At 45.7% G+C, this 27,025-nt stretch overlaps 1 protein-coding gene across 1 annotated transcript in view; it reads left to right on the top strand.

Moving 5' to 3' along the window:
- Positions 1-27,025, top strand: part of LOC126195260 (dachshund homolog 2) — a 1,077,114-nt gene that overhangs the window by 831,088 nt on the left and 219,001 nt on the right. The window lies entirely within an intron of this gene.

Below are 27,025 nucleotides of genomic sequence, written 5' to 3'. Positions count from 1 at the left end.
GTGGCCAGCTCTGTCGTATAATGCTACTGAGTGAAAATGCGTCAGCTGCATTACACATGGCCGCACCTTATAATGTTGGTGGCATTTTTCTTGTATACGAGTAACGCTTAGCATCCTTGTCTTCGATACTGAACTTCGATACAGAACCACCCGTATTCCTTTCAGCCGCTTTCTGAAACTAAAAATAGCATTAATATATTTTTATTTTAATGAAAGTCCCTACATCTTCCCCTAGCTTCCTAAAATAATGAATGATTCAAATTTTTTCATAGTAACAGGCAAAGAGGAAGGTATCGTGGTGATTATTTCCATAATAAATGACGAACGTTATTTTAATTTTTGGACGGTGATTTCGTACACCTCAGTGGCCATGTCCAAATATGTCCGTTGGACGACACTTCGGCGACTTGCGTGTCCCTGAAACACCCCAGTTATCCAACCGGGGAACGCGATTTATGGCTTATCGGAGACCGACTGAAAATTTCCGGGCTCCGACCAGTATTCGATCCTGAGGGCACTAGGTCTCCAAGCTCGTGCTTTACACCGTTCGACCATCTGATCCTACAACTTTTTTTTTCACTTTCCAGTCTCCGCTTTGACTTTTGCCTCAGCTGTTTAGGTACTTAAGCAGGTGTGAACATCAAATTATGTTATTTTATTTTTAATACAATTTAATATTTGTAGAACGCACGCGCGCACGCACGAACTAAATAAAAGAAACGACACCAACTACTCCCCAGTACAAGGTCCATAACGTACGTTGGAAACAGTTCCACTAGCTGAGCGTCTGTAAGATTGTAACTGCTTCCTGAATTATTATAGCCTCTAATGATGTCTCCAGCATTGGAGGACGAAACAGGTAGAGAAATATCTCTTGGACCACGCCATAGGCTCAAAAAAAAAAAAAAAAAAAAAAAAAACAATATCGGAGAAGTTCGAATAACACTAGTGCTCTGACAAGGGAACCTCCCCATCGCACCCCCCTCAGATTTAGTTATAAGTTGGCACAGGGGTAGGCCTTGAAAAACTGAACACAGATCAATCGAGAAAACAGGAAGAAGTTGTGTGGAACTATGAAAAAAATAAGCAACATATACAAACTGAGTAGTCCATGCGCAAGATAGGCAACATAAAGGAGAGTGTGAGCTGACGAGCGCCGTGGTCCCGTGATTAGCGTGAGCAGCTGCGGAACGAGAGGTCCTTGGTTCAAATCTTCTCTCGGGTGAAAGTTTTAATTTTTTATTTTCAGATAATTATCAAAGTTCAGGCACTCACACATAATCAACTTCGCTCCCCAAAATTCCAGGACATGTTCAGATTTGCTTGGACATATACAGAATTTGACGGTCTACGCACGGAAACATTTGAAAACGTAAAAAACATATTTTTGACAGAGCACAGGGAAAACTGTGCGACTCTGAAACTGTTGCAGTCATTTGTTGCAGTTCATGTGACAAACTCTTATGTTTTCATCACTTTTTTGGGAGTGATTATCACATCCACAAGAAAACCTAAATCGGCAAGGTAGAAGAATCTTTTTACCCATTCGCCAAGTGTGCAAGTTAGGTGGGTCGACAACATATTCCTGTCATGTGACGCACATGCCGTCACCAGTGTCGTAAAGAATATATCAGACGTGTTTTCCTGTGGAGGAATCGGTTGACCTATGACCTTGCGATCAAATGTTCTCGGTTCCTATTGGAGAGGTACGTCCTTTCGTCTACTAATCGCACGGTTTTGCGGTGCGGTCGCAAAACACAGACACTAAACTTATTACAGTGAACAGAGACGTCAATGAATGAACGCACAGATCGTAACTTTGCGAAAATAAAGAAAGTAAAATTTTCACTCGAGGGAGGACTCGAACCAAGGACCTTTCGCTCCGCACTTGCTGACTCTAACCACGAGACCACGGCGCTCATCAGCTATTATTGTCCTTTATGTTGCCTATCTTGCACATGGACTACTCAGTTCGTATATTTTGCTTATTTTTTCATAGTTCCACACAACTTCTTCCTGTTTTCTCGATTGATCTGTGTTCAGTTTTTCAAGACCTATCCATTGTGTCAATTTATAACCAAATCTGAGGGGGGTGCGATGGGGAGGTTCCCTTGTGAGGATTCCGTACCAGCTTAATTCTGCATACAGATAGTTCACCGATTGGCTTTGATGATTGAGTTTGCGAGTATTAAAACGCCGCATCGGTTGACTTGATTGATTTAGCAGTTTAATTTTTTACACCACTAAGGGATCACAGACATTAGTATTTGACATAAATTTCAACGCCTATACCCTTGGCTGACTAAAGAAGGTGCTAACAGACGGAGAACAAATGCATTTTTTTTATGTCATAGAATTACAAATTAACATTTTCTGGATTTTTTTCTTTTATTTGCACTGAGAAACCTTGCTTCCTGCCAAATTTCACAATTCTAGTTCAACGTGAAGTACCTTGTAGGTTCTGATGAGCGACCTTGCGAGTATAAAAACATGTGACATCATTGGCTGAAAGTATTGATTCCGTTAGCATAGAAGCTTAAATTTTTTACATCGGCAAGGGACCTTAGACTTTAGTTCAAATGGCTCTGAGCACTATGGGACTTAACATCTATGGTCATCAGTTCCCTAGAACTTAGAACTACTTAAACCTAACTAACCTAAGGACATCACGCAACACCCAGTCATCACGAAGCAGAGAAAATCCCTGACCCCGCCGGGAATCGAACCCGGGCGCGGGAAGCGAGAACGCTACCGCACGACCACGAGTTGCGGACTTTAGACTTTAGTATTTGGCATAAATTTCAACTGGGTACATATACCCATTCGTGAGAGAAAGACATCTTAGCAGACGGGCGGACATAGAGACGGGTAACAAAAGTGACCCTACAAGGGTTCCGTTTTTACTGACTGAGCTAAGGAACACTAAAAAAAATTACCAAAAAGCCAATACCGGCCGTGAATCACTGTATGGAATTCTATGGTCGCCGTTCGAACGCCACATCGTGGGTGCGAGTGTGCAACGAAGAACTCAGGGGAGAATATGAAGGCTGAGATGGCCATTTCTGTAACATCTAGATCTACTTGATTACGCTGCTATGCACAATAAAGTGCCTGGCAGAGGGTTCAATGAGCCACCTTCAAGCTGTCACGCGGGAAAAAGGAGCACTTAAATTTTTCTGTACGAGCCCTTATTTCTCTTATTTTATCGTAATGATCATTTCTCCCTATGTAGATGGGTTCCAGCAGAATGTTTTCGCAATCGGAGGCGAAAACTGCTGATTGAAATTTCATGAGAAGATCGCGTCGCAACGAAAAACCCCTTTGTTTTGATGATTGCCATTCCAGTTCACGTATCATATCTGTGACACTATCTCCCCTATTTCGCGATAATACAAAACGAGCTGCCCTTCTTTGTACTTTTTCGATGTCATCCGTCAGTCCCACCTGATGCGGATCGCATACCGCACAGCAGCACTACAGAATGGGGTGGACAAGCGTGGTGTACGCAGTCTCTTTAGTAGATCTGTTGCACCTTCTAAGTGTTCTGCCAGTGAATCGCAGTCTTTGGTTTGCTCTATCCACAATATTATCTGTGTGATCGTTCCAATTTAGGTTATTTGTAATTGTAATCCCTAAGTATTTAGTTGAATTTGCAGCCCTCAGATCCGTGTGACTCATCGCGTAATCGAAATTTAGCTGATTTCTTTTAGTACTCATGTGAATAACTTCACACTTTTCTTTATTCAGGGTCAATTGCCAGTTTTCGAACCATACAGATTGTTGTGTTGGCAGAAGAGCCAACGCAGTGTTACTAGAGCAGGCCGAAATGCACGCGTTTTAGCTCACGCACGCTGGCGTGAGGAGGAACGTGAGCTCTGGAACATGACAAGGAATTAGAATTCACAAAGCGGACGTAATTAGTTTCATACTTAACTTTAATCCATTAATGATGAACATCGCCCTTGACGGTACATGATTCACAATATTATCAGTTCAGAATACATTCTTGAAGAATATGGCGCCTTGCTAGGTCGTAGCAAATGACGTAGCTGATGGCTAAACTGTCGTCTCTGCAAATTAGAGCGTATGTAGTCAGTGAACCAACGCTCGCAAAGTCGGCTGTACAACTGGGTCGAGTGCTAGGGAGTCTCTCTAGACCTGCCGTGTGGCGGCGCTCGGTGTGCAATCACTGATAGTGGCGACACGCGGGACCGACTTATACTAACGGACCGCGGCCGATTTAAAGACTACCACCTAGCAAGTGTGGTGTCTGGCGGTGACACCACACAGATATTTTATATAAATCATGTTGCAAGTCGTTTGGATCATCTGATGACTTTACAAGACGGTATCTGTTGTGTACATAGTTCCGCGTAGTCAGCGCGTTCACAACTTTCCCACTAGAGCGCGCCCCGCTAAGCACAACAGCGCAGGCGCAGAGCTCGTCCTTCTCTGCACTACGAGATGGCGCTGCCTTAGAGACGGACCAAATTCCGCTTCCGCCGATCCGCGTATTAATATGTAACGCAGCCAATGAGATTGCTGCTAACGTAGAACCTTTTATCCTCGTGGATCACACTCGCGCAGTGATACCTGAACGCTCGAGGTATTATAACGAGTGTACAGACCTCCGATTAGTCAGTCTGCATCAGTCTGCATTTGTCTGCACCAGTCTGTAGCAGTCTACATTAGTCTGTACCAGTCTATAGTCAAGTTTCAGTCTGCTCCTAATAAGATTACCATATTCCTGTACATGGCCATGAAGATAAATGAATAGACACTTTGTCAAGTATCAGAGATATGTGAGAATAAGATTAACGTACCAAGACCAAAGGAACTTCAGATTGTCAATTGTAAATAGCATCCAGAATCAAGTTAAGTAAGGTTTATGATTGTTATTATTTTAATAAATGTGTGTGAAAATTTATCAAGTTCTGTTTAAAGTTGATCACCGTAGATCTGCTACTCTAAGCGTGCAAGTGGCATTTCTATCGTCTGACCTAACGGCAGAAGATAAACACGCCACGATAAGACCACGAGACATATTGCTGACACTCGCCTACTTCGTCAAATAATCTGATGGTGTGTGTACCGAAGGTCTTACAGTACGCACACCACAGTAACACTGTAAGGGCAGGTGAGAAAGACACAGTGCTCGAGTGAACGACCTCAGCTTTCCTACCGTTATTCTGAGAATAAGATGGCGGAAAGTAAGAGGACAGCCAGCGTGTCGATGGCCCTGGCGAAGAAGCGGAGTGTGACGTCAGAATGGCACGTGCGGCCGGCCACGCGGAGACAACGGCGGCCAAATTGATTCGGGGCCCTCCCGGAGCGGCGCGCCTTATTGAAATGACGAGACGCGCAGCGCATCGCCCTCCGCGCAGTAGCCTAATTAGCGGAGGAGGAGCAGCCCGGAAGGTACGGCCGCCTAAATAGCGAGCGATAACCGCCTAAAGGTCCCCTCCGGCCGCGCCAGACAATGGCGCTCCGACGTCTCTCTCTCGCACTGTTATAAGACGGCGGCAGTCGCAAAGTCTGCGGGGCCTTGCGGCCGCACCCCGCCAACCCTTCCATTTACTGGTTATTGTAGCCGTGGAAAGGGATCCGGCCAAGATACTGCCGCGACCTTTAAGGAAAATGTCAAAGTCTTGTTAAATGTAAGAGGCGGAGTGGGAGCTTTGCGGGGACGGGCTGGGGGGCAGAGGAAGACGCCGCGCGGCCCTCGCCGGCCGTCTTCGCAGACCGGGGAGCGGCGAGTCTCCTCCGGAGAACAATGCTCGCAAAGGTCATTAACATCGGCGGCGCCCCAGCGGCGGGCCGCGCGCGCGCCCACTGACTTCTGTCGAAGTGTCACCGCCCGAGCGTGACGGCGCGCGCGCGGCTGCCGCTGCGATTGAGTTACGGCTAATTAAATAGGCCTCTGCGAAACAAGGCTAATCAACTGAATTATGACGTATATATACAGCGGGGAATGGAGAGGGCAGGCGCCGGGTCCCAAATCTACTTACTACTCTCTCCGGCCGCCCCCTTTGATTTCGCCGCCGCCGTTCCGGGCACGGTCTGCGGACGCTACAGTCCCGCCGGAAAAAAAGATGCGAGCGACGGCATTTGTGCAAACTACTTGGCGTCGCTTTGAAGTCTGAAGCCTCCACAGCGCGTAAATACTTTCGGTCGAAACAATAGCCGATGGAGACTACTCTTACTCCGCATTGCAGTCTCGATGTTTGTTTCAAACCTATTGCAACGCAGACTACAGATTGCGCTACAAAAAAACCAATAGAAAAACCAGGCAGCTGCCAAGAAATTTCGTTCAGGAATCACAAACGGCAGAAAAGGGCTTCTAAACGGCAGCTACCTGCTATACATTGTAAATGTTACCCCTGGCATAAGTAAAATACCGCTGAAACACCGTGGTAAAGTGATCCATTGCCCTCCCTCTAAAATCATCATATTTAATATTTTCGTCGTTTGTCAGATGCACCTGTGCTCTTCGAGATATGGACCGTCTATACAACTGAATAAAAAGGCTGTTTACATGATAAACTTGCCGAATAAAATCAACTCAACGGAGAAAACTACGTAAAAACATAGGAAAAAATACATCTCAAAGCCAAAAACAATTAGTATAATATCCACATAGTACAACGACTCAACCACAAAACCAACAGCCGGCCGGGATGGTCGAGCGGTTCTAGGCGCTACAGTCTGGAACCGCGCGACCGCTACGGTCGCAGGTTCGAATCCTGCCTCGGGCATGAGTGTGTGTGATGTCTTTACGTTAGTTAAGTTTAAGTAGTTCTAAGGGACTGATGACTTCAGAAGATAAGTCCCATAGTGCTCAGAGTCATTTTTGAAGAAAACCAACACAACTAAACAAAAATGAAAATAAGAAGTGGGCACAAGTGCTGCAGGACCCCACAAACAACACAGACACTACGATACACACAAAAATACAGAACAGAAACAGTCATGAGGCGACTAACAGAAAGAAATGGTACACTTTAAACACAAGCCGAAACCAGCACACACAATAACAAATTTACTAAAGCGACGAGGATCACACATAGCCTAGAAAATAAGAAACACACTCAAGTCAGCTGGCCGCAGTGGCCGAGCGGTTCTAGGCGCTACAGTCCGGAACCGCGCGACTGCTACGGTCGCAGGTTCGAATCCTTCCTCGGGCATGGATGTGTGTCATGTCCTTAGGTTTAAGTAGTTCTAAATTCTAGGGGACTGATGACCTTAGATGTTGAGTCCCATAGTGCTCAGAGCCATTTGAAGCCATTTCACAGGCATCTTATTCGCATGACTGTAACGGATCGTGCAGCCACATGTCGATCCCTAAGTAAACAGATAGGGACGTTTGCAAGACAACAACCATCTGCACGAACAGTTCGACGACGTTTGCAGCAGCATGGACTATCAGCTCGGAGACGATGGCTGCTGTTACCCTTGACGCCGCATCAGAGACAGGACTGCCTGTGATCGTGTACTCAACGACGAACCTGGGTGCACGAATGGCAAAACGTTATTTTTTCGGATGAATCCACGTTCTGTTTACAGCATCGTGATGGTCGCATCCGTGTTTGGCGACATCGCAGTGAACGCACATTGGAAGCGTGTATTCGTCATCGCCATATTGGCGTATCGCCCGGCGTGATGGTATGGGGTGCCATTCGTTACACGTCTCGGTCACCTCTTGTTCGCATTGACGGCACTTTGAACAGTGGACGTTACATTTCAGATGTGTTACGACCCGTGGCTCTACCCTTAATTCGATCCCTGCGAAACCCTACATTTCATCAGGATAATGCACGACCGCATGTTGCAGGTCCTGTACGGGCCTTTCAGGATACAGAAAATGTTCGACTGCTGCCCTGGCCAGCACATTCTCCAGATCTCTCACCAATTGAAAACGTCTGGTCAATGATGGCCGAGCAACTGGCTCGTCACAATACGCCAGTCACTACTCTTGATGAACTGTGGTATCATGTTGAAGATGCATGGGCAGCTGTACCTGTACACGCCATCCAAGCTCTGTTATACTCAATGCCCAGGCGTATAAAGGCCGTTATTACGGCCAGAGGTGGTTGTTCTGGGTACTGATGTCTCAGGATCTATGCACCCAAATTGCGTGAAAATGTAATCACAACTCAGTTTTAGTATATTTGTCCATCATCTGCATTTCTTCTTGGTGTAGTAGCAATTTTAATGGCCAGTAGACTACAGTTCAGATAGCAAGCCGCACACCCGAGAGCCGACACCACAGACGCAACTGTGGCCATGGCGTCTAAACGAACACGACCACTCATGACATACGAAACTCCAGGTCGCTGAGGTAGACTCACTTGTCACGATTAGTCTGCTAAGACAAGAAAAGCGATCCTGAAAAATGGATGTAGGACAAGAAGAGAGAGAGAGAGAGAGAGAGAGAGAGAGAGGGAGAGAGAGAGGTAGGGAGAGAGAAATTAGTACAGGAACAAAGAACGGAGTAAGCACAGTGATGGGTCTGGCGCGTGTTGAGACGTGGATTTTCGTGGGGAGCTGACGCCTGCTCTTGCAGAGCTGAAGCGCGCTCGGCGGCTTATCCGCCTGCGGTGACGGCCGCGGGGTCCCGGTCTCCGGGAGCCGGGCGCCGTCCCGCCACCTGCGCCAAGTTGCGACCGCGCGCTCACCGTGCGGTCTGCGCGCCATCCATCAGCAGCCGGAGCCGGCCGGCCGATAACCGCGCGCCATTACCGCCGCTAATTAGCTCCGTCCCGCGCGCGAAAAGCTGGCCCGCCTTTGAGACGCCCACTGGTCTGGCACGAGGGCAGGCCCGCACAGCGCTCTGGTACTAGCGCCCTCAACCACTGCCAGTCCAACTTGCCTCGACACTTTCTGGCGAAAAAAAAAAAAAAAAAAAGTGTTGCACCCAATACAGTCCTTGTTTCGTACTTCTTTCTCAAGTACCACAGTGCGTGGAATCAACAAGTTCCTAGCGCTGTGCGCCTCTCGAGACAAGCTATGCGAAACTCAGACAAACGCTCTACTAGATTGACCATCGATTGTTAATATACGATTCTACTTCTACATATACAAGGTGTGCAAAATAAAACTGCTTCAGAAATAATTTCGCGTGCTCCTCAAGATCTGCAGCTCAGTTCACATCATCTGCAACTGGAGCAGATGCTGTTAGTTGGGTTGCCTATTTCAAGGCGCATGAATTATTTTTCTGGGATGATTTTACGAGTGATATATATATATATATATATATATATATATATATATATATATATATATATATATATATATATATATATATAAAGGGCCGAATCGGTCGAGAAATTAAAGTGAAAATCCGATAAAGCTTTGCGTAGGTTCTCTAATACGCCCGTCAATTGCATCACGTCTGAGTTCTGAGCACGCAGGGAGCACATAATGGTCCTTAGAGCAACGGAGTCTCTGGACAAGTATGAAGTACACGTTGTTCTTCGATTTCGTCTTGCTGGGGGATGTTGGGGTTGGGAGGGGGGGGGGTACACCTGTTTTCATGCGGCCCACACAACGTAACTGTCATGCGTGACTGCAAAGTGTGGCAGTGGTGCAGGAACTTAGAAGCACGATGCACAGACGTTCATGATAGGGAACGATAGGAGGTTCAACCGATGATTTTTTATGAGGGTACGGAATATTCCTGAAAATGGCGCGCTAAGGTCAGTTAAGAATATGTGAAGAGGTCTGCTGTCATGAAACATTGTCCTTCTTCATGACAATGATCAGCTGCACACTGCAGCTGCAACACAGACTCTCATGCAACGTTTTTGTTGACAAATATTTGATCACCTTTCTTTTATATCCGGGGCTTAATTTGTTTTGCTTTTCATCTCTTTGCTCGTATGAACCGCTGGAGTTGAGGACAGCATTTTGGCACAGACAGCGCTCAACAGGCCAGCATAGAGAATTGGTGGAAATCACAGATGGCTACCTTCTATAACGAGAATATTGGGAAATTGGTACCTTGCAACTTTCATGATAGGGAACGATAGGAGAGTCAACCGATGATCTTTAATGAGGGGACAGACTATTCGAGAAAATTGTGAAAGGTGTGAAGAGGTGTGTTGTCATGAAACATTGTCCTTCTTCGTGACAATGCTCAGCTGCACACTACAGCTGCTACACAGACTCTCATGTGCAGTTGGAGTGATATGGGGCTCCTGATAGGTCTAGATAGGAATCTGACAGGTGACATGTACGTAAGCAGTCTGCCTGATGAATGCATAAATGCCGGCCGCGGTGGCCGAGCTGTTCTCTGCGCTTCAGTTCGGAACCGCGCGACCGCTACGCTCGCAGTTTCGAATCCTGCCTCGGGCATGGATGTGTGTGATGTCCTTAGGTTAGTTAGGTTCAAGTAGTTCTAAGTTCTAGGGGACTGATGACCTCAGATGTTAAGTCCCATAGTGCTCAGAGCCAATTGAACCAATGCATAAATTCACACCCATTGTGCAATTCCAGCTGGAAAATAATCCCACACGTCCAGAATTGCTACAGATTGGCTCCAGGAACACTCTCTGGAGTTTAAACACTCCCGCTGGCCGTCAGACTTCCCAGGCATGAACATTATTGAGAATATCTGTGGTGCGTAGCAACGTTCTGTTCATAAGATATCTCCACCTCCTCGTATTCTTACGGATGTATGGAGAGCCCTGCAGGATTCATGGTGTCAGTTCCCGCCAGCACTACTTCAGACGTTAGTCCAGTCCATGCCACGTAGTGTTGCGGCGCTTCTGCCTGCTCTCGGGGCCCTACACGATATTAGGCAGGTGTACCAGTTTCTGTGGCTCTTCAGTGTATTAGACTCAAAATATAGTCATTGCAGGATCGTCCTTTTGTAAGATGTATATCTTCTTCTAATAAAATTTTATTAGTGATGGGGCGTAGCTTATTATTTGAAATACAGATATACAGGGTGATTCAAAAAGAATACCACAACTTTAAAAATGTGTATTTAATGAAAGAAACATAATATGACCTTCTGTTATACATCATTACAAAGAGTATTTAAAAAGGTTTTTTTTTTCACTCAAAAACAAGTTCAGAGATGTTCAATATGGCCCCCTCCAGACACACGAGCAATATCAACCCGATACTCCAACTCGTTCCACACTCTCTGTAGCATATCAGGCGTAACAGTTTGGATACCTGCTGTTATTTCTCGTTTCAAATCATCAATGGTGGCTGGGAGAGGTGGCCGAAACACCATATCCTTAACATACCCCCATAAGAAAAAATCGCAGGGGGTAAGATCAGGGCTTCTTGGAGGCCAGTGATGAAGTGCTCTGTCACGGGCTGCCTGGCGGCCGATCCATCGCCTCGGGTAGTTGACGTTCAGGTAGTTACGGACAGATAAGTGCCAATGTGGTGGCGCTCCATCCTGCTGAAATATGAATTGTTGTGCTTCTTGTTCGAGCTGAGGGAACAGCCAATTCTCTAACATCTCCAGATACTGTAGTCCAGTTACAGTAGCACCTTCGAAGGAAAAGGGACCAAAAACGTTATTGGCTGAAATGGCACAGAAAACGTTCACCTTAGGCGAGTCACGTTCATACTGAGTTGTTTCCCACGGATTCTCAGTGCCCCATATACAGACATTGTGACGGTTGACTTTCCCGTTAGTGTGGAAAGTTGCTTCATCACTAAAAACAATCTTTGAAACGAAAGATTCATCTGTTTCCATTTGAGCAAGGATAAAATCACAGAAATCGATTCTTTTAATCTTATCAGCTGCAGACAGTGCTTGAACCAATTTCAGACGATAAGGTTTCATAACTAACCTTTTTCGTAGGACTCTCCATGCAGTTGATTGTGGAATTTGCAGCTCTCTGCTAGCTCTGCGAGTCGATTTTCCTGGGCTGCTAACAAATGCTTGCTGGATGCGTGCTACATTTTCATCACTCGTTCTCGGGCGTCCAGAACTTTTCCCTTTGCACAAACACCCATTCTCTGTAAACTGTTTATATTTGCACAAACACCCATTCTCTGTAAACTGTTTATACCAACGTTTAATACACCACCTATCAGGAGGTTTAACACCATACTTCGTTCGAAATGCACGCTGAACAACTGTCGTCGATTCACTTCTGCCGTACTCAATAACACAAAAAGCTTTCTGTTGAGCGGTCGCCATCTTAGCATCAACTGACGCTGACGCCTAGTCAACAGCGCCTCAAGCGAACAAATGTACAACTAAATGAAACTTTATAGCTCCCTTAATTCGCCGACAGATAGTGCTTAGCTCTGCCTTTTGTTGTTGCAGAGTTTTAAATTCCTAAAGTTATGGTATTCTTTTTGAATCACCCTGTACATTTAATAGCCTGTGCTATCGAGGCTGATTCCTCTATCGTTGGTGTTCTTGTTATATTACTCTTTACCCAGTCGTGCTGATATAAAGAGAAGTCACACTGACAAGTCATCTGTGGTAAGCGCTAACCACATAAAGCAGTCATTTAAGAAGTGGGCTTTAGCACCCAGGTAGTCCGACATGCGCCGTATTGACCTGTTCCCAGCTGGAGACGGCGCTTAGGGAACGGTAGGCAGGCGTCCCTCCGCTGTGGAACGGAACTCCCGCTGAGTCACCGGAGGCGGCGGTTTATCGCGGTCTGGGGGCGGAGTCTGGAGCCTGGCCGCCAGATGATGAATGGACGCGCCTCTCATCAATCTCTGCGCGCATTACGCTATCTGCCATTGCTTTGTCCTGCAGCCGCGTGTCAATCACCGCGACTTCATTTTCCTACGCAGTTCTCAGCTGCCGAGCACCCGCATTTCTCAAGATAAGCTGCAAGCAGCGGCTGCATTCGTCAGGCGACAGGCACCAGGAAATGGCGTCGGATTTTCGGTCCGTCCTCCCCATAAAGGATGCCCCCCCGTATCGCGACCTGGGGGGGTGGGTTTACCTCGAATGTAGAAGTTTCTGCTGGTTACACGTGTCGCCGCCTCTTCTCCGCTCGGAGACATATTGAAATATTTTCATAAACCACAAGGAGGGTCTCACGATTGATCACTTGCGAGTGAATCCTCATATAAAAACGTTGTAGCGGGAAGAATATCTGGAGCTCTTGTATTTTTTGTTCAATTCTCTGACAGTTATCGCTACGCCTAATATCTACTTTCGCTATGTGGAAAAATGATAGATCTGTACTGTAGCCCTGAGTCATATCAGGGAGCAAAAGTGCCAGACAGTGCAGCATATGTACCATATGTTTAAGACAAATTTACTTGTGAAATGAGTTTGCTTTAAATTTTGGAGAAGATCGATGACTATAGATACCTATAGAATTTGCACTCTTTGTCAGGTTTCTATATATTTGTTATGCATAGCCGGTTTTAGTCTTTCAGTGATCTTCGGATAGTGTAAAAAGCAAAACACAAGGATATGTAATTGTAAACTGCTACTTCACCCATAAAATGTCGGGATTCGCCACGTGATACCGATTTATTGATTCCCTTTTTTCTTTATTTTTTAGGATAGTAAGAAATTAGTCCTTACAAAACCAGTATGAGATGAAATGAATACATTACAGAGTAAGTTGTGAGGGTATAAGTACAAATACAAAGCAGCCTGTCTTAGTAAGAGCGGGGATGTTATCTTACTCCTCTGCTGTTCATTGAAAAAGCAATCAAGGAATTTAAACGATGTCGGATTAAAATTCAGTATGGAATCACATAATTAAGATTCACTAATGTTGTTACTATCCTCGGTGAAAGTAAGGAAAAATTACAGTGCCTGTAGAATAGAATGAACAGTCCACTGAGGAAAGAGAGCAACCCACAGAAAGACGAATATGATGAGGCGAGTACATATGAAATTAATAACAAATTTAACATCGAAAGCGAGAACCACATAATAGACGAAGCAAAGGAACAGCGCTACCTTTGAAGCACAATAACACTTGACAGACGACGCAAGGAGGACATAAGAGACGGATGGGCATAGGCACAGAGTGCGTTCCTAGTCAGAATTTGAGGAAGAAATTTTTAAGAATTTGCACCTGGAGCACAGAATTCTTTGGAAGTGTATCATGAAGTGGTAGAAAACCGAGGAAGAAGAGAATCGAATAGTTTCAGATGTGGTGTCGCAGCATGAACAAAGCTAAGTGGACCTAGAAAAAAGTGAAGCTTTTGTGCAGAATGGCCGAGGAAAGGAGTGTGTGGGAAACTTTACTAGAACAAGGGCGAGGATGATAGGATAAGTGTTAAAACGTTAGACATTAAGTTTCTTTGTACTACAGGGGAAAGAATTGAAGGTGGTGACAGAGACTGGAGTATATGCAACAAATCATTCCCCCGAGCTGAAAGGACTCGCAGAGGGGAAAGGATTGTTTCGGTCCTCATCAAACTCGCCAGGAGAGTGACGACCACGCCCCACCCAAAAAAAAAAATAATAATTAAAAAGAATCGTAGTTCCAGACCTGCATGTGCCAGTGTTGGCCGTGTCATGGTTGCCCACCAAAAGCACCGATATGGACGCGGACAGTGTAACTACGGGTACAGGTGGCCAGCGGGCGTGGCCGCCGCAATAGCTGTGGGGTGACAGAGGCAGCGAGGGTGGTTGCGGGGGCGGACGCGGGGGCGGAGGTAGCGCTGCTAATGCCGCGTCTTCCGGCCTCGCCGTCATCGTCGCCCACGCGTCCGGTGCACTGCCTTTCCCGGCACACCTGCACGCTGTGCTCGCTGACACATTTAGCTCTCGGTTGACCGAACGCCTCAGCAGCATTTGCCTGTATAAAGAATGCCGTCTGAGAAATAGTGAAGCGGGGAGTTAGAGTGATGCCGGCAGTGCTGCGTGGAACTGCACAGTGTTTTCTCGTGGCGTTTCCACATCGGCACACAAGTTGGAGTACGCTGTGTAATTTGCTGCAGCAGCTAAACAAAAAGACAAACTGCGATTAATCAGGTCACTATAATGAAGGGCTGCAAAACAAATGTTGTAGGTATTTAGTTAACATCATTTTGGTTCCTAAGATACAGGTATTCACTCTTGGTAAATTCGGGATAAAATTGCGATATAATATAAAGAAGTTAAAAATACACTACTGGCCATTAAAATTGCTACACCAACTAGAAATGCAGATGATAAACGGGCATTCATTAGACAAATATATTATACTAGAACTGAAATGTAATTAAATTTTGACGCAATCTGGGTGCATAGGTCCTGAGAAATCAGTACCCAGAATAACCACCTCTGACCGTAATAACGGCCTTGATACGCCTGGGCATTGAGTCAAACAGAGCTCGGATGGCGTGTACAGGTACAGCTGCCCATCCAGCTTCAACACGATACCACAGTTCATCAAGAGTAGTGACTGGCGTATTGTGACGAGCCAGTTGCTCCGCCACCAATGACCAGACGTTTTCAATTGGTGAAAGATTTGGAGAATGGGCTGGCCAGGGCAGCAGTCGAACATTTTCTGTATCCAGAAACGCCCGTACAGGACCTGCAACATGCGGTCGTGCATTTCCTGCAGAAATGTAGGGTTTCGCAGTGATCGATTGAAGGGTAGAGCCACGGGTCGTAAAACGTCTGAAATATAATAAGAGAATAGCCTTTATCGTTTATAAAAAATAAAGACAGAGCATGATCCTTTATCGTCCAATACAAAAAAAAAAAAGACGGAGCATGATTTCTCTGTTGTGTGTGCAGCTGCCACATAGTTGCTGATGCAGCCCCAGAATTTAGTCAAGGATTGTTCCAAAACCCTGTGCAACGATATGCGCTACACGACAAGTATAGTGAATGTCACAAAAGGTGAAAAATTTCGCTTGAGGCAACGTGAAAGAACTTGCCGTTAACACTGTAGCACCTGCCTGCGCTGGTACTTTCGACAACCCACTGGCAAGTAGCCACTGGTCGAGCTGGCGAGCAGGTGTTGCCGTGTCTGGTGCAAGTCTCGCGTCGGCCAGAGGCAGAGATTAGGAGAGCGAGAGTCGTCCACCCCACCCGCGGGTAACCCAAGCGGCGCGCAAACAGCGGGCCATTAGCGCTGGCCGCGCGCCGCCCCCGCCGCCCCCGCCGCCCCCGCCGCCCCCGCCAGTGTCAGGTTGCCGCCACATTGCTATCCATGGTGGCCCCTCCTGTGCAAATACCGCGTCGCCCGTCTCGCTGGCCACGTCTGCGGTGACCGCAAGGTGGCTGCGAAAACGCGTCGCCTCTACTACGTGATTTGCCACTGAAGATGCCACGTCTTACTAGCCCTTCACTGGTCGTTGTCCTGTGACATTAGGGCTAAGAAGACACGATGCTATTGAACGCACGGCCCTTACTGTCTCGCACTTGGTTCTTTGCCTGTTGGTGATTAGCTCCTGACAAGCTCAGTCGCCCACCGATTTTCGTTTCTCACTATTATAGGGGCCCGCATAGCGTGAGGGCACCAATCATCACTTGCACAGGATTTGTGATTCGTGTAAAGAATGGCAGCTAACTCTAAATATAGATAAATGTAAATTAATGCAGATGAATAGGAAAAAGAATCCTGTAATGTTTGAATACTCCATTAGTAGTGTAGCGCTTGACACAATCACGTCGGTTAAATAATTGGGTGTAACATTGCAGAGTGATATGAAGTGGGACAAGCCTGTAATGGCAGTTGTGGGGAAGGCGGATAGTCGTCTTCGGTTCATTGGGAGAATTTTGGGAAGATGTGGTACATCTGTAAAGGAGACCGCTTATAAAACACTAATACGACCTATTCTTGAGTACTGATCGAGAATTTGGGATCCCTATCAGGTCGGATTGAGGGAGGAAATAGAAGCAATTCAGAGGCGGGCTGCTAGATTTGTTACTGGTAGGTTTGATCATCACGCGAGTGTTACGGAAATGCTTCAGGAACTAGGGTAGGAGTCTCTGGAGGAAAGGAGGCGTTCTTTTCGTGAATCGCTACTGAGAAATTTAGAGAACCAGCATTTGAGGCTGGCTGCAGTACAATTTTACTGCCGCCAACTTATATTTCGCGGAAAGACCACAAAGATAAGATAAGAGAGATTAGGGCTCGTACAGAGGCATATAGGCAGTCATTTTTCCCTCGTTCTGTTTGGGAGTGGAACAGGCAGAGAAGATGCTAGTTGTGGTACGAGGTACCCTCCGCCATGCACCGTATGGTGGATTGCGGAGTGTGTATGTAGATGTAGATCATCAGACCGAGTTTTCACTTTGGAAGCTGTCATCAATGATGATGATACCAGATTCCAGCACCACAGATTACCCATATACAACAATGAGCCCTTGAGGAAGAGATTGATACTCCAAAACTAACTACAAAAAAATAAAATACAAACAAATGGCAATAAAGTGTGTCTCTGGAACATCTGTTACCAAAACAAATGCCTCATCAGCTACACATTTACAAGTATAATTCTCCTTCAAATAATGGAAAAAATCATTCAATCTATGGGCCCTCCCCCGATGGCGTACTCGAGAAGACGCAGTCTGCTATTCTCTTGATGATTAACTCAACACACTTTTTCAATCCGCACAGTTAGTCACTGATATGCTTAACGCTATGCACCGTTAAGTAGTGAATGAACTCTTACTATACAGCAGTTTCCTCCTGCAAAATAGATTCGTCTACTTCGAATAAAATTAATTTGAGTGTAAGGGTGGGTCATTACGAAACTTTGGAAACAACTTACTTTTCGATCGTTTTTGCAGCGGGACCACTAAGCTGCTGAGCCCTGAAGAGTAATGCTACACATACGGTTATTGTATCACAATGACGCGGCCTTATACGCAAAAGGAATTTATTCAAAATCACATTGGTCGTGGAAACCTATGCACTTATAGTCGCCTGCTGCTGCTACAACTGCGACAAGGCAATCAGGACTCAGGGACGGTTAATTAAATTGCCACATTTCGTGACATTTATGCTAAATTTTCTTTTGATTTATTTAGGAGCAAAACATGAAGTTCGCTGCTGTGTTGGTAAATAATTACCGAGCTGGTTCACGTGTATAGGGATATCTTGCCACATACACCGTACAAGAGCGAACTGCGGTCTTCCTACACTCTCCAGTACAAGAGAGAACTGCATTCTTTCTACACTCTCCATACACCATGAGCTTGTCGGCTTTTTCTGCATTGGTGAGCCCACTCACAGCCTACTGCTTAGACTGTCACACGCTAGGTAACTAGCAAGTCGCGGTTCGCTCAGGAAACACACAAGCACAGTGTAAGCAAACATAGCAACATCGTACCTAGCAACCATGCAAGCTGAATGGCATAAACAAATGTTGGTGTGGAAACTTTTCAAAATAAGATAAGTCCCACTAGAATGCTGCAACAAATACCACTGACATTCTAATTTACCCTGCTTTTAGATTGTTAATGTCAATAGACACTGTTTCATTTAAAAAGTGTACATCTGCACAAAAACTACACTCTCTAAGTATTATTACAATCTGTTTATCGGCTAGCAATACGAGCCCCTGACCACCAACCCATTCCGTGAAAACTGCGTGTCAATAGCGCTTTCCATTCCTGCAATATCTGCAAACGTTTTAGGTGATTCACGCTGTGTTAGAAAAGTAAATAGCATCTCCATCTTCAGAGTAATGGTAATGACTAATTTACTGAAACAGCAGTAAATCCCTAAACGCATCGTTACCATTGTACATCGCTCTTTCGAACCTCATCTTCCTAATTTCGAGTATTTTTAAGCGATGCAATCTCCTTAAATTTCGTTTTCCCAGAACTCGTTATATTCAGAAACATCTACTTTATGCACCTATAATTTCTTCTTATGTCTGCCATTATCATTATTGTTATTAATGTTATATATATTGTCCTTATTACTATTATTTAGTATTATCATTATTAATATCAGCAGCTGCAGTAGCACAACTACTGCCAGTACTAAATTTATTAGTTCATATTCGGTATAATTCACTAACACTGCCACTTCAGACACTCTACTCATTTTGATACTAGCTGTCGTATTAAAATGGTTATTTCTTACATAAAAAAGCACTCCGTCTACAGGCCACAAGTAGCCCATCGGGACCATCCGATCGCCGTGTCATCCTCAGAGGAGGATGCGGATAGGAGAGGCAAGGGGTTAGCACACCGCTCTCTCGGTAGTTATGATGGTTTTCTTGACCGAAACCGCTACTATGCGGTCGAGTAGCTCCTCAATTGGCATCACGAGGCTGATTGCACCCCCAAAAACGGCAACAGCGCATGGCGGCCTGGATGGTCACCCATCCAAGTGCCGACCACGCCCGACAGCGCATTACTTCGGTGATGTCACGGGAACCGGTGTATCCACGGCGGCAAGGCCGTATTTCTTACATAACAATGATGTAATAGACACAGCACGTGTGAAACCGTGGTGCGATGTAACAGATCAGTGTGAAACAAATAAATGTAAATTAAAAAAAATATCTATACATTAATAAAAGTACGAGGTCACATCTGGGTTCTCATATGATATGGTCACCTCATAGGATTCTCTGTATAAGAGTCAATAATCCACATTCAGTCCGAAGAAATTTGTAGTAGGACGTCTATAACGTTGCGTGACCAACCATTACTCGTTTCACGGGTCAGAAAATCCTGTAACAGCAAGTGACTGTGTCGGGACCATGTGACGCCAGCAGGCTGCGACGCGCGCGCCACAACGACCGGGACGACAATGGTGCGCTCGGCACCCCCTCCCCACTCTAGCTCGCAATGCCCCCCTCCCCCATTCCCAGTCGCAACCCCTTATGCAGGCGTGCCGTTGTAATTAGCTCCCCCGAGACCGACAAATAAATCACCGCGGCCGGTCGTCATCAGCACCACGGCCACCATCATCAATTGGCATCACATTCGCCGCCAGCGGCTTAAACGGGTCGTTCATCGCACGCGCTTGTCACCGGCCGGCGCCGCGCGCTGCGCTAACACCCCGCCGAGCCCCACTGACAGTTTTCATTTAAAAATCACTGTGCGCCTTTTTACTTCTCTCTCTCTTTTTTTTTTGCCCCTATTCTGCCAGCCGCAGTGCGTCCGCAGCAGCGCCGAACACTGCCGGAGCCACCGTATAAATTCGCGTTTATATTTGATGCCGGCAGCGGGGCTGAACCGGGGGGATTTCGCCTGTCTGATATTTTAACCTCGTGGACGACTCGCGCGAAATACGGGATGCAGCCAGCGGACACGATAGGCGATGGGATGGGATGCGATGCGATGGGATGGATGGACGAGCTTTAGGCTGGATTTCATTTCTGCTTTAAAAATGTCATAGACGGGGACGCAGGAGGGATTGGGGGGTGGGAGCAGGGGTTAACGGAGAGAGCGAAGCTCCATACTCTTTTCATGAGCAGTCTTCATGCTAATGTCGTTCAATATTAGATAAAGAAGGCCTCCGCTATTGATAGCGGCGGTTTTTTAATATAACCGTATCTGAGATCAGTGCGAACTGGGATTTCTCCTCGTCTTTGCTCTGCTCGGCGAGACCGCACCAGTACCGGGTGAAAGTAGCTCTGCGTGATGTGTTTACACAGGATTAATGTTAGAGCGAAGGGAGACTCTCTTTTTGTGCAGTTCGAAGAAGGATGCATTGAGGATTTACAGGACAGCTAAACGCGTGACGAGGGGAAAAGATACAAGTTTCTGTTCTTACACTTCTATGTAGTCTTAAGCGACTACATAACTAAGTGAAATGGCTGTAAACTCTATAATGATTCCCCCTCACTTCTTACTTATTTCAACAGAGGAGACAGTTTCTAACCGACTCCTGCGATTTGTCTGCTACTTACCAAAGAATTCTCACCGAGAAATATGAGACGGGATATTCGTATCGATCTTGCAGTGAGAGGAATCGAGTGACACAGCGCAGTGATTAAAAAAATGTTCAAATGTGTGTCACATCGTATGGGACTTAACTGATAAGGTCATCAGTCCCTAAGCTTACACACTACTTAACCTAAATTATCCTAAGGACAAACACACACAACCATGCCCGACGGAGGACTCGAACCTCCGCCGGGATCAGCCGCTCGCAGTGGTTAGCACATGGACTCGCATTCGGGAGGACGACGGTTCAAACACACGTCCGGCAGCCAGAAAAATAAAAGGAAAGCTGTCGCAGCTGTAGAGGGTGTAATAGGAGGGGTGTTCAAAAAGTTCTGAACTTTTGGCAGGCAGAAACAATTTATTGTTTTGAAACACAGAACCCTAATCCCCTTCAAAGTAGTCTCCTTGGTAATTCACACACTGCTTCCACTGACCCAGCCATTGTTGAGACCACTCCTGGAAGGCGACTTGTATCTTCTATTGACTCAAATCGTGTTTAGGCTGAGAACTAACTAAAAGTCACACGAAGTCGTGGCTAGGGTGTAGGGAGCCTGACTAACCACAGGAATGTTGTATTGGGTAAGGAAAATCTGAATCATTTGCGCAGAAGGGACCTGTGCCTTATCACGAATTTCGAATACACCCTACCCATGCACAAATCGTCGGTCACAATTCTGAAAAGACGTATCCAGTTCTGACCCCAGTCTCGTTTTCAAATTGTCGAACTGTCACCAAAGATCGCATCTGCTCAACGACACTGTCATTTCGCCTTGTTGGGAGTCTATCCACTGACCTGCAGCCATCTTCGAAGTGGTTGTACCACGCCTTTGTCCGTGAATTGCTCCTGAATCATTCCTGAAAGCCTGTTGGTTCGCCGGCCGGTGTGGCCGTGCGGTTCTAGGCGCTACAGTCTGGAACCGCGTGACCGCTACGGTCGCAGATTCTAATCCTGCCTCGGGCATGGATGTGTGTGATGTCCTTAGGTTAGTTAGGTTTAAGTAGTTCTAAGTTCTAGGGGACTGATGACCACAGATGTTAAGTCCCATAGTGCTCAGAGCCATTTGAACCATTTGAATCAAGCCTGTTGGTTCTTCCGAATGGTTTTCACATGCGTATCGGTAAGCTTTCGGCAAAATGTAATGCAATGTCGCCGCTTAAAATCTCAGTCATTTTACTAGAATCCGACTGGCGCTCACAGCACGTCCTCACTCATGGCCCGACTAGCAGTGAAACGTTGAAATGTGTGTGAATTCCTAAGGGACCAAACTGCTGAGGTCATCGGTTCCCAGACTTACACACTACTTATACTAACTTATGCTAAGAACAACATACTCATTCCCGAGGGAAGACTCGAACCTCCGGCGGGAGGGGCCGCGCAATCCGTGACTTGGCGCTTCTAACCTCGCGGCCTCTCCGCGCGGCGACCAACAGTGACTGATGCTTTCTGCTGGTGGGAAAAAAGTTGAGGACTCTGCACGAATGTCCCTCCACCACATCTCCACCTTAGAAAGTCTGCCGTGCTTCACTCTTTTACGCGATAAAGAAGGGATTAATTAGTATGTCGTACCGTTTTGGTTTGAATTTGTTCACATTTCTGTGGGCATATAGCGCTGGCACCATTGTCAGAAGTGTGCAGTGGCACAAAAACGTTTTTTTAACTTCGTTCTGCCACTTCGGATGAAACCGATATGTTACCTGCCTGTCCGCAGCTCGTGGTCGTGCGGTAGCGTTCTCGCTCCTGGCGCCCGGGATCCCGGGTTCGATTCCCGGCGGGGTCAGGGATTTTCTCTGCCTCGTGATGACTGGGTGTTGTGTGATGTCCTTAGGTTAGTTAGGTTTAAGTAGTTCTAAGTTCTAGGGGACTGATGACCATAGATGTTAAGTCCCATAGTGCTCAGAGCCATTTGAACCATTTTTTGTTACCTGCCAGAACACAAGGAACCGAGCGCGACGGATGCTGTGATCCCAGCCTGCCTCGCCGATACTGGTAACTCCGCGCCGCCGGACAGCACCGCTTTGTATCGCACGTTAAACGCGCTGAATCAACTATGGATGTACGAAAAAAACTCGCTCAGTTACTGCGTAGCCGAAAGACGACACATAAATGAAAAGAAATGCGTGCGTAGCAGCAGGGCAAAGGCGTGGACGGAGTGCTCACTTGTGCGTTGCGGAATGCGGCGCCGCAGGGGCAGCGGCAGCGGCGCCAGACCACTACAATTTCCGGCGTCCGATTCTTGACGCGGGCAAACACAAATTCATCATGTTCCCGGACCAGCGCGCAAACACGGGGGGACACGCTGCGACCTCGCTGGCTGTGCGCAACCACCACTCTCCGTCAGCCCGACCCGGTCACCGCGCCTTTCTTACGGGGAATGCCAGTCGTACTCCACTGCCTCCAGCGCTTCCTATCGCAGTAAAAGCTCTAACACGAATTACTTTTACATTTCTCTGGTTTCTTACAAACAAGACACTCTACTCTATTTTAAGTGGAAGCTTATGGATAGAGCCAGGTACAGGAATCATGGTAACTAGTGAAGATCGCCGTTATTTGGACAATAAAAATTTTTCATTTATTAGAGGCCAAATGGGCATATACATTATGGGGCCATCGTGTAAATTACTTGGATCAAGTAGGAACGAAGAATTTCATGTAAATACACGAGTCTGCACATCAAAAAATCGAAACACTTGCAGGAGGTGTAATGCAAACTAAAAAAACAATCATTCTGAGGATGAACTGAGTTAGGCCCTATCCTTAGTACTGACCTTGCCTTTCATTAGCACCACGAACAAAGAATTAAGTTCAATACAATTTTACTAATCTTGCTGAGAAAGGGTGTATATTGAAGTTTATGAGAAAAGTAATCAGACTGGCAACACTGCGAGCGACCTGGCAACGCTGTTCAAATGGTTCAAATGGCTCTGAGCACTATGGGGCTTAACTTCTGAGGTCATCAGTCCCCTAGAACTTAGAACTACTTTAAACTAACTAACCTAAGGACATCACACACATCCATGCCCGAGGCAGGATTCGAACCTGCGACTGTAGCGGTCGCGCGGTTCCAGACTGTAGCGCCTAGAACCGCTCGGCCACGCCGGCCGCCGACAACGCTTTCTACTTGTGTAGACCGGTGTGTTCATCCCTTTCCGATGCACAGTCTGAATTTCAGCTCCGTACAGCCGTCACTTGATTTTTGGGAATGCCATCAGTGAAGTTGTGTTTGCTGTTGTGCGTTACGAAAGTGGAACAGCGGAATTCATAGCAACGTTATGCAGTCAATTTTTGTGTTAAACTTGGGGAATCCAACAATTTGACTTTTGAAAAGTTGAAATAGGCGTGTGGGGAACATTCATTATCAAGAGCCAGTTTTCTCGCTGGCACAGATCATTTTTGAACGGCTGAGAACACGCTGAAAATCAGCTCCGCTCAGGAAGACTTTCTTCTACATAAACCGACGAAAACGTCGAACGTGTGCTTGCTGTTGTGAGATCAAAATGGTTCAAATGGCTCTGAGCACTATGGGACTTAACATCTGAGGTCATCAGTCCCCTAGAACTTAGAACTACTTAAACCTCACTAACCTAAGGACATCACACACATCCATGCCCGAGGCAGGATTCGAACCTGCGACTGTAGCGGTCGCGCGGTTCCGGACTGAAGCCCGTAGAACCGCTCGGCCACACCGGCCGGCGTTGTGAGATCAGACCGGCGTTTAACAATAAGGATGATTTATGGCCTGTTAAATAGCTTCACCGTACATCAAATTTTGAACGAAGTTTATCACATTCCAGACAAGTGGATGCTGCATGACGACGACATCCTGTGTCAAACGGCCACGTACAGCATGGAATTTTTGACTTTACCAGACATTCATGTTGTACCACATCTCCCCTATACATCTGATCTGAGTCCTTGGAAACTTTTTCGTTTTCCCGAAGTTGAAAATTTCGTAAAATGATGTCATTTTTTAATCTCTGGAGAACGTCCAAATGAATGTGACCGACGTGTTAAAGGCCCTACCACTTGGAGCTTTTCAGCGCTTCTACCAAGACTGGGAACAATGACTCCACCGGTGTACAGCTTTCCAAGGTAATTCTTTTGAAGGGAACATTACAGTTGTTTGACAAAAATTAAAAAATTGGTGGATGAAAAGTAAGTCTCATTACTATTCTCACAAACCTCGTATAAGGGAGATCGTAGGTTAGGTCCAACTGTTTAATGATAATAGATAAATGATCTCTCGCTCTCTCTTTATCTTGCTCTCTCTCTCTCTCTCTCTCTCCCTCTTTCTCTGCTCTCTCTCTCTCTCTCTCTCTTTCTCTGACACACACACACACACACACACACACACACACACACACACACACACACACACATTCACATTCACAGAGCGAATCATGATCGATACTGGTAAAGCCTGTTGTGGAAATAAAGAAATATACTCTATGAACCACACACATAATCCTGAGAAGTAAGACTAAAGGCAAATGAAACCCTTCCCAAGATTCTCAAGCGTTATCACGACTGACTAACATTCACAAACGAACAAAGTGTTACCAGTTTGCCACTGTAAGTAAGTATTCGAGATACAGCAAAATTTGGAAGATATAAGAAGCATCAGAAATAGTTGATAATACGGGCTGCATGGAACTTCTTTAGTTGGGGATGTGCTTCAGGGAAGTCTTTACCACTTACTGTATAGTACTTGTTCGAATCAGATGATATGATTGTCTTTGGGGGAGGCTTGTCCAATAAGAAGTGTCATAATTAAGCAGATCTTGACATAAAAACACTGATCTAATGGAATTAAGTTTTCCATGACATGCATGAGTCTCAACATTATCTACGGTAATGACAGATGCTGAAGAAATGAATTAGAATTTGTGTCACGGTTGGGACTTGAACCTGGGTCACACTTCTTACAAGGCAGACGTGCTAGACATTACGTATAAAGTGGGGGTGCTATTCCAATACCGGAGAGCCTCGGCAAAACTTAAGGTTTTAAGGGGAAAATAGGCTGAAGGCGTGAATTGAAGTGTGTATTAGGGAGGGCACTGGACTAGGGTAGTCCGTGGAGGTATGTTACGTGTACTGCTACGGTGGTGTAACGACAAGCACATCTGCCTACTAAGCAAGAGACCAGTATGAAAGTCCCAAGCGAGGAACAAATTTCAATCCATTTCTTCAGCATCTATCGTTATCGAACAGAAATTCAGCACGTACAAATACTGACAACCATCTTTAATTGTACAGCAGTGTTAAGCTGAAAACATCACGAAACACAAAAATGTTCTAATTTGAAACAAACCCAAACCTCCACCTACTATGTAAAAGGACTCTAAATTGAGAAAGTACCAACTAGGTATCTACTACTAAGTTTTCAACCCTTGCATCTATTCTTACTGTAACCAGATGATCGATAACCAAGTTGTTAGCTGTTTGTGGTATGTACGTAACCTTTTCCTGGACAGAGTTATCTTTCAAGAAATTCCTTTTTGATAATAATGCTGTTAGCTTTCGTATAATTATTGTTGTCTACTCGAATAACATGGGACATTTCGTCTTGTAAGCTTGCTGTTTGTTTTTCTTTTAGTATAGAAGTCTTCTGCGTTAAGTTTATCTAGAAAGAAAAAGCTGGGCACTGGTTTATTAAAAATACGTAACTGAATAATCGCAAAAAAATTACAAGGTACAATTAGTCACGAAGCAATCATATGAGAAAGAATCCCAGAACCTCGTTAAGACTATGACTATAATTAAAATATTACTTTAATAAGAGAACCTGCTTGTTTATATATTACGCTATCCTGGAAATGATGACTTTGAAAACTTCATACAGAAATGTGAACGACGAGGCCACTATCATAATAGCAAACATAGGACAATGTGCCCTCAATGTAAATGAGATTATCACTTGAGCTGGCTCATAATTTTGTAATTTTCAGTTCTTCCTGCCACATGTTAACTTTCGAAAAACCTATTTTGTGGTGTTTTCTTACCTCTGAACAATTTGAGACTTCTTTTCACTTTACACGCCACTCAACTGTCGTCCACGATCCTCCACTCGCACCCTGTAACATGTGCTTTGACCACCACAGCCACAAGGAATATTTTTTTGACTCTTAGCATTAAATATGCTGTCTTTCACTTCACTTATCTGCTACTAGCATCCTTCGAAGGGTAGAGATTATAATTAATAACTTGGTGTGCAGTTGAAA

The sequence above is a fragment of the Schistocerca nitens genome, chromosome 7, assembly GCF_023898315.1.
Source record: "Schistocerca nitens isolate TAMUIC-IGC-003100 chromosome 7, iqSchNite1.1, whole genome shotgun sequence".
Classification (NCBI taxonomy): domain Eukaryota; kingdom Metazoa; phylum Arthropoda; class Insecta; order Orthoptera; family Acrididae; genus Schistocerca; species Schistocerca nitens.
The sequence above is the reverse complement of the archived record's forward strand: the minus strand, read 5'-3'. Positions and strand labels throughout refer to the sequence as shown.